This window comes from Pantherophis guttatus, chromosome 2 (genome assembly GCF_059756535.1).
Source record: "Pantherophis guttatus breed Tessera chromosome 2, ASM5975653v1, whole genome shotgun sequence".
Classification (NCBI taxonomy): domain Eukaryota; kingdom Metazoa; phylum Chordata; class Lepidosauria; order Squamata; family Colubridae; genus Pantherophis; species Pantherophis guttatus.
Window position 1 is genome coordinate 268,405,754 of NC_142064.1, and position 8,189 is coordinate 268,413,942.

General features: G+C 43.1%; 1 long non-coding RNA gene and 1 pseudogene across 2 annotated transcripts in view; one reads left to right on the forward strand and one right to left on the reverse strand.

The window, feature by feature from the left end:
* The window catches only part of LOC148115844 (uncharacterized), an 81,135-nt gene that overhangs the window by 6,581 nt on the left and 66,365 nt on the right, over positions 1-8,189 (reverse strand). The window lies entirely within an intron of this gene.
* Positions 1,992-8,128, forward strand: LOC132711703 (uncharacterized; annotated as a pseudogene). Its single transcript, XR_015731742.1, has 6 exons — positions 1,992-2,246; positions 3,881-4,467; positions 4,676-4,793; positions 4,908-4,990; positions 5,481-5,607; positions 6,246-8,128. The product of XR_015731742.1 is annotated as an uncharacterized LOC132711703 (transcript).

The following is an 8,189-nucleotide window of genomic DNA, read 5'->3' on the forward strand; positions in this document are numbered from 1 at the left end:
ATGGTGTGCATCCTCATTCTTACAAGTCAAGTCTTTTTCTCACTAGGGCAGCCTGTGTGGGAAAACATTTGGTTCGGCCATGTTCACTTTGTAAAACAGATAGGAAAATCTGTAGCAGCCAGGACTCAGACACAGGACCCAAGTTTGGAACTATTCCATGACGACTCTAGACCACTGAAATGGCTTTGCAGAACTAGCTCAAGGATATATTCTGTCCATAGGTAGAGGGCCAGAGAAGACAGCCTTAGCAGGCAGCCTGAATCTGAGGCTGTCTTGGGAACTTGTCTGGCAGCTGAACTTTGGAGAAGAGCTAAGAAACATTCCAATTTCTCTATCTGCCTTCTTTACCATGACTAGGAGCTTCAGGATATATAGCTATTATTATGGGCTTTAACTTTGAACCTACAGGAACTGGAAACATGACCCATCTAATGAAGAGACAAAAGGCTGGAATATAGCCATCCATGCCATCCTGACAGCCATGGTTTATTCTTATTTTATTAATCATATTTCTATGCCGCCCACTCTCCGAGGACTCTGGGCGGCTTACACCAAAGACAGTATACTAAATAGCTATTGCCCCCAACAATCTGGGTCCTCATTTTACCCACCTTGGAAGGATGAAAGGCTGAGTCAACCTTGAGCCGTTGAGATTTGATCCGCTGATCTCCTGAACTAGCAGATTCTTGTGCCCCTACCTGCAAAAAGACATGTTCCTTTCCAGCCAGGATGGTTGGCCTGCATAATTGAGTCGTCATTTACATGTTGTTGACTGCTGGTTCTGCATCAAATAGGTGAAAGGGCACCGATTCTGCTTTTGTAATCATGTCAAATTTTTCATAATAGAAGACCTGACAAAATTAGCTGGAAAAACACAGGCTTTTGGCAAGAGAAAATGTTAAATTCCATTCTTTTTAAATTGCTTCTTAACTCTATTTCCCCATTTCTTTATTTCATTAATGTAAATAAATTTCTTGGTTCTTGCAGTATCACCTGCAAATACACCTACAAAACAGTAAACTCTTCATTTCTTTTGGCTAGAAAAAAATGCACCTTCTTTTACTCCAAAGGTCTTAAGGTTCCTACTCATATTTCCTGGTGTATTCCTGAGTGAATACTTAAATAAAACTATTGTCTTTTCTTTTTTTTGCCTCATAGTATTTGAACCATATATTTTCTTTTCAACATTTGCCTTTCCTAGTTTTGTAATTCCACCTTTTCTCCAGTCACACATGAGATTTAAATGTTCCATTCTCCATTACTCCATCATCGGACCTGTTTTGAGGTAAAATTTCTAAAAGGTCCAGTTTCAGTTTTGTCACCATTTTGGAACTTGATTTCTTTTTGGTGCCTTTTTTCTCTCAGGATTATTTTTATTATTGCAGGCTGCCTCTTAGTGCTTCCAACTCTCCTTGGCTGCCCAGAGACATGATTTTGAAAAGGAAGCTGTAATAATTGAACTCAGTAAAGACAGTCAAACAAGCCTTAATTTTCCTATCTTAATTTTCCCATCTTTTTCCTCCCTGTGTCTCTGCCAGCCCCCATATCTTCCATCACTTCAGGGTTGAGTTTGCCAACAACCACAACACAGAAGCTTGTCTTTCAAAGAGAGGCTTTGTTTCTTGTCTTTTGACAGCCCTGCCATTTCTGACAGGATTTTTGCTCGTTTTTGAGGCCTCCTTCAGACCCTTCAGCAGAGAAGCTGCTCTTGAGGAAAGCGGCTTATGAGTCTCCACAGAGATTTTCCTCACTGTTGGCAAGACCACAGATGGTTCTTAGACATTAAAAAGAGGAAAATCTTTAAACTGCCGCCTCTGGAGACGACACGGCCTTTCTAGGCAGTCAATGTTAGAGGGACACTTTTCTGCTAGTCCAAAGCCCATCATCCGAGTCCCACATGGAACATGATGATGCCCTGCGTGTCCTCTGGCATCGTTCGCAGGATCCTCCAGGGGGCTCCCTCGGTAGCCGTTGGAAGAGCCGGGCAGAGCCCCCTCCCGCTTTCGAAAAAAACTGAGCATGCGCATTCTTCTTTCCCCGTTACAAGTGTTCTCCGTGCCCAACCCCCCCTTTCCCCCCCCCCCCCCCAGAAAAGGCTGGGATCGCATCTGGCTTTTCCACCGTGTCCGATCCGGCTCCTCTTCGCTGTGAGCCTTGGGCTGACTTTCTCCAGAAGTCCAAGAGTTTGCAGGGAAATCTTCCACGGATGGAGATCCAGACGTTGTTACGCTGCAAAACTTCATCAGGTTCGGAGTTATGGGAAAGTGAGATCCCGTGGTCCCATGTTCCCCTGCCCTTCCCCCCAGTCCATGCACGGGCCAGGCAGGGGAGACAGCAAAGCTCCGGACCATCGCGCTGCTCCTTTTGGGGGGATCAGGATCGCAGAAACCAAGGGATCCATTTACCCTTCTTTTCATCGGGAAAAATCCTGCAAGGGGGCGCGGGGGGGTGTGAGAGAGATCGGCTTTGCAAAACAAATTTCTACTTACAAATCAGTCTTGACTCCTGGACAATTTCCTGCAAATTTCGTGGCCCCGTTTTCCGAAGGGGATTCCCCCTCCTCCTCTTTCCTAGGCTGAGAGAAGCGCCCTGCCGAAGTCGCTCCTGCTGGCTTGGCATGCAAGGCTGCAACTCCGTGTGCAAGAAATTGGATATAAGGTGTGCAAGGACTGGAACTCGGTTTCCCGGTTTCCAGCCCTTTCACCACCAACTGGTTCTTCCAGCACATCACAAGATCCTCCACATCATGTTTATTTATTTATTTATTTTATTTATATACCGCCCTTCTCCCGAAGGACTCAGGGCGGTGAACAGCCATAATAAAAACAATGTACAAAAATAGAATTTAAGAGCAGATTAAAATAATTAAATCATAGGCCGAATTTAAAACTCTCATTTTAAAACCAATTTTAAAACCCGATTAAAATGTTAATGCATGGCTGGTTTATTCATTGAGATATTAGTTCTGTATGCCCTAGGACAGTGATGGCTAACCTTTTCGCCCTCGCGTGCCAAAAGTGCGGGGAGCATGGCGGGTCGCGGGTGCAGGTGCCCACATCCATAATTCAATGCGCCCCGCCCTCTCGCGCATGTACACATGACCCCCCACACACACTTCCCCCTGCTTTTATCACGCAATGGCACGGTAGGCCCGTTTTCCCCCCTCCCTAGGCTCCAGAGGTTTCTAGGAGCCTGGGGAGGGCAAAAACAGCCTTCCCCATTCCCCCGGAGGCCTTCCGGAGTCCGAAAACAGCCAGTTTCCCGACTTACGGAGGGACCGGAAGGCCTGAAAATCAGTTGGCTGGTGCATGCATGCGCGCTTCAGCTGAGCTAGGGCAACACTCACGTGCCCACCAATATGGCTCCGCGTGCCACCTGTGGCACCCATGCCATAGGTTTGCCATCATGGCCCTAGGATGATGAGCCAGGAGTTTGGGCCAGGAGTTTGATGGGGTTCTCATCTCAATTGCTGTTTGTGAATTTAGAGATTTAAGATTTCGATTGTGCTGAAGGAACATAATAATAATAGAATAGGTAGAGTTAGTGGGACATAATATTAGTATCAGTAGAATTAGTTTAACTGCTCTTTCGTTTATATAAAAATAGTTTTGCTTCTGCCAGTAATAGAATTAAGCACCACTTCTGCTTCTTTTTCTGTACTGCCCTGTGCCTGCTACATGTCTCAAACAACAAGCGGGTTGTGTCCCTGGCAGGCCAAATACCTTTGTTGCTAAGCACCCAGCCCCCCTGTAGTCAGTCTTCCTAATAATATACCCCCTTTTCTTTCTTTTTCTTTTTTTTTCTTTTTTGGAGGAAGAGGTTAGTCTGTATTCAGATTTGTCATCTCACCATATTGAACAGGCTGTATTTTGCATTTCAGATATATAAATTAGAAATCTTTCCTGGTTCCTCTGCAGTCCAGACTATCTTGTGTTTAAAGAGGGCTGAATAGCCTTTAGGTGTTTGGCCAGACTTCATCTGATTAGTAACACTTGTGAAGATCCATCCATCCATTTTGGAGCTGGATTAGAGACCAGAGAGAAGATGGAGGGACAAAGCACCTCAACATCAGCAGATGCAGATGTTGAAAAAGCCCCTGCATCTACTCAACCTTGGAGCTGGGGGAAGAATGGGGCAAATTCTGGGCAGAAGAGCCAAGAAGAGGAAGCCAACAGTTCAGAGATCGAATATTATCACTTGAGAAAAGTGCAGTTCCAGGAGGGGAAGAGTCCCCGAGATGTTTGCAGTCAGCTTCACCGTCTTTGCCGTCAGTGGCTGCAGCCAGAAAAACATACAAAGGCTCAGATGCTGGACCTGGTGCTCCTGAAGCAGTTCCTGGCTGTCCTTCCCCCAGAGATGGAGAAATGGGTGCGGGAGTGTGGAGCGGAGACCAGTTCCCAAGCGGTGGCCCTGGCCGAAGGCTTCTTGATGACCCAGGAGGAGGAAAAGAGGCAAAAAGACTTGCAGGTGTGTGAATGTAGTCTTAGCAGCTCTAAAGGGGAGCTCTCTGAATTTGTGAATTCCTATTTTGCTGAGTTTTCTGGGATTATTAACTCCTGTGGACTGTTTGTCCATTTTTCTTCAAGAAATGGACAGTGTGGTCTGCTGGTTTAAAGGTGCAGTATGATAATTCATTAATACTCTTTCTTTGTTTCTCACCTCACTTGTTCTCCAGAAATCCTTGGAAGCTGTGACTGAGTATCCTAAGGGGAGGAAAGATTCATTCAGGTCTTCTCAAGAGCTGCTGTTCAGGGAGACTTTACACAATGAGCAAAGTCAGGACACTATGCCAGGTAAGAAAAGCTCTTTCTGTGCCATGTAACATTTAGCTGATTTTTTTGTTCCTCTTGATTGGAATCTCTCTCTTCGTAACAAATCTGCTTCCACCATTCTTCCCTGCCTTACAGAGAGTAGAAAACTGTCCTTGGAAATTTTAGAATCTCTTCCTCTTTGTAATGGGGCTGAAGGATTGGCTGAACCACTACTTCAGGTAAGGAGGAAAAAAATCGGAAAAGGTCCATGAATCTTGAATGGATTTATTTTGTTCTAGAGTTTATTATAATAAATTGCTGTTTCTAAGGAATAAGAATCTAACATCCAGTCATTCAAAACAGATATGCAGCCTGGCCTATCTCTCCCTTCTGAGGGGATCCTTTGTGACACTTTCTCCACCTCTTCTGCTTCGCCTTCAGATTTCATAGATTGTTGTCAGAATCGGGCTCTTCCTTCTTTCTCCCAGAGTTATTCTCACATACCATTGCAAAAAAATACTGTTTTCTGCCTTTTCAAAAGAATCTTTGGGACAACTGTGACCTGGTGACAGAGAATCTCCATAGACATATACTATTACAAGTTATGTCATTCTGAATTCTGCAGAAGATGCCTATTTTGTTTACTGGATCTCTCTCTATTGGTGTAAGAAAACTGGAAGATTATTCTTGGGATTATCTGTTAAAAGGAAAACTTGTTTCCTTGTTCAGGGTGTTGTGTCTTTTGAGGAAGTGGCTGTGCATTTCTCTGAGGAGGAGTGGTCTCAACTGGATGCTGACCAAAAAGCTCTCCATGGAGAAGTCATGCTGGAAAATTCCAAGAATCTGGCTTCTCTGGGTAAGAACCCCTTTCTATGCTTAGAAACATAGAAACGTCATGGGGTGGAGGGCTTAGATGTGATTACTAATAAAACATCACTTATTTTTTATATCCTGCCTTTATTTTTTGTAAATAATAATAAAGGCAGTGGACAAAGCCAATATTCGTTCCTCCTGCTGTTTTCCCTACAACAACCTTACGACATGGGTTGAGCTGAGAGAGACTGGCCCAAAGTCACCCAGCCACCATTCATCCCTAAAGGCTGAACTATACTTACAGTCACTTAGCTTCTAGCCTGGTGCCTTAACTGTTTCCCCAAACTGAATTTATAGAAGAAGGAAATTTATTGAAAGAAATATTGGAAAACTTCCATAGCATTTTACATAAAGGAATTGGTTTTTCTAATGATTTCTGCTCATAGAGTACAATATTTCATGACACAGAAGATTTTAGCGAGAATTTTAGGGACAGACTAACCATTGGAATGATGTCCCAATGAGGACCCGGATTGTGGGGGCAATAAACTGACTCTGTATAAAAAAGAACACCGCTTGGGGGGGGGCGAAAGCGAAATGAGTCTTTGGCTGAATTTCAGAAGAAAACGTGTAATTGTTCCCCTTTCTTGCTACATTTCATTTTCATTTTTCTTTTTGAAGGCTTTAATGGGCAAGAGAATAAGAATTACAAGGAGGAATGCCAAGCCATCCATCTGAAAAAGGAAAAGGAGAAATTTGCAGATCAGATGCAACCAAAGAGTGATGAAACAGAGCAATCACAAAGTGGAATTAAAAATGGTTTTCCTCAGGTCAGTTGGCTTCCTAACCGTACAAACATCGATATGGGAGAAATACCATATCAATGCATGGAATCTGGAAAGAGCTTTAATAAATCTGATCATCTCATTTCTCATAAAAAGACATATTCAGAAGAGAAACCATATCAGTGCATGGAGTGTAGAAAGAGCTTTGGAAGGAAATATTCTCTGATTTACCATAAAACTATCCATACAGAGAAAAAGCCATATCAATGTATGAAGTGCAGAAAAACCTTCTGTTATTATGACTCTCTTATAAGACATCAAAGGAGTCACAAAGGGGAAAGACCTTATAAATGCATGGAGTGCGGAAAGAGTTTTACTCATAGCTGTCATCTTAATTCGCACAAGAGGATCCACACAGGAGAAAAGCCATATCAATGCATGGAGTGTGGAAAGACCTTCTGTTATAATCAATCTCTTATAAGCCATGAAAGGAGTCACAAGGGAGAAAGACCTTATAAATGCATGGAGTGTGGAAAGACCTTTACTCGTAGCAGTAGTCTTAATACCCACAAGAAGATCCACACAAGAGAGAAGCCATATCAATGCACGGAGTGTGGAAAGGCTTTTAGGCAGAGTAGTAATCTTGCCTCACATAAGAAGATCCACAGAGGAGAGAAACCATATCAATGTAAGGAGTGTGGAAAGAGTTTTGCTCATAGCTGTCATCTTAATTCGCACAAGAGGATCCACACAGGAGAGAAGCCATATCAATGCATGGAGTGTGGAAAGACCTTCTGTTATAATCATTCTCTTATAAGACATCAAAGGAATCACAAAGGAGAAAGACCTTATAAATGCATGGAGTGTGGAAAGACCTTCTGTCATAATCAATCTCTTATAAGCCATGAAAGGAGTCACAAAGGAGAAAGACCTTATAAATGCATGGAGTGTGGAAAGACCTTTACTCGTAGCAGTAGTCTTAATACCCACAAGAGGATCCACACAGGAGAGAAGCCTTATCAATGCACGGAGTGTGGAAAGGCTTTTAGGAACAATAGTAATCTTACCTCCCATAAGAAGAGCCACACAGGAGAGAAACCGTATCAATGCATGGATGGACCTTTAATTGTGGAAAGATCTTTAATTGTACCAGTGATCTTAATTCCCACAAGTGGATTCACATAGAAGAAAAGCCATATCAATGTGTGGAATGTGGAAAGAGCTTTAAGTGTAATTCTGCTCTTACATCCCACAAAGGGAGCCATACAGGAGAAAAACCATATAAATGTAAGGAGTGTGGAAAGAGTTTTACTCATTGCAGTCATCTTAATTCGCACAAGAGGATCCATACAGGAAAGAAGCCATATCAATGCATGGAGTGTGGAAAGACCTTCTGTGATAATCAATCTCTTATAAGACATGAAAGGAGTCACAGACCTTATAAATGCATGGAATATGGAAAGACCTTTACTTGTAGCAGTAGTCTTAATACCCACAAGAAGACCCACACAGGAGGGAACTCATATCAATTCATGGAATGTCGAAAGACCTTTACTCGTAGCACTACTCTTAATTCCCACAAAAGGACCCACACAGGACAGAACTCATCAATGCATGGAATGTGTTAAAACCTTTACTCGTAGGACTACTCTTAATTCCCACAAGAGGATCCACACAGGAGAGAAACCATATCAATGTAAGGAGTGTAGAAAGACCTTTACTAGTAGCAGTCGTCTTAACTCCCACAAAAGGATCCACACAGGAGAGAAACCATATCAATGCATGGAGTGTGGAAGGAGCTTTAGTAGTAAATATGCTCTGATTCACCATAAAAGCATCC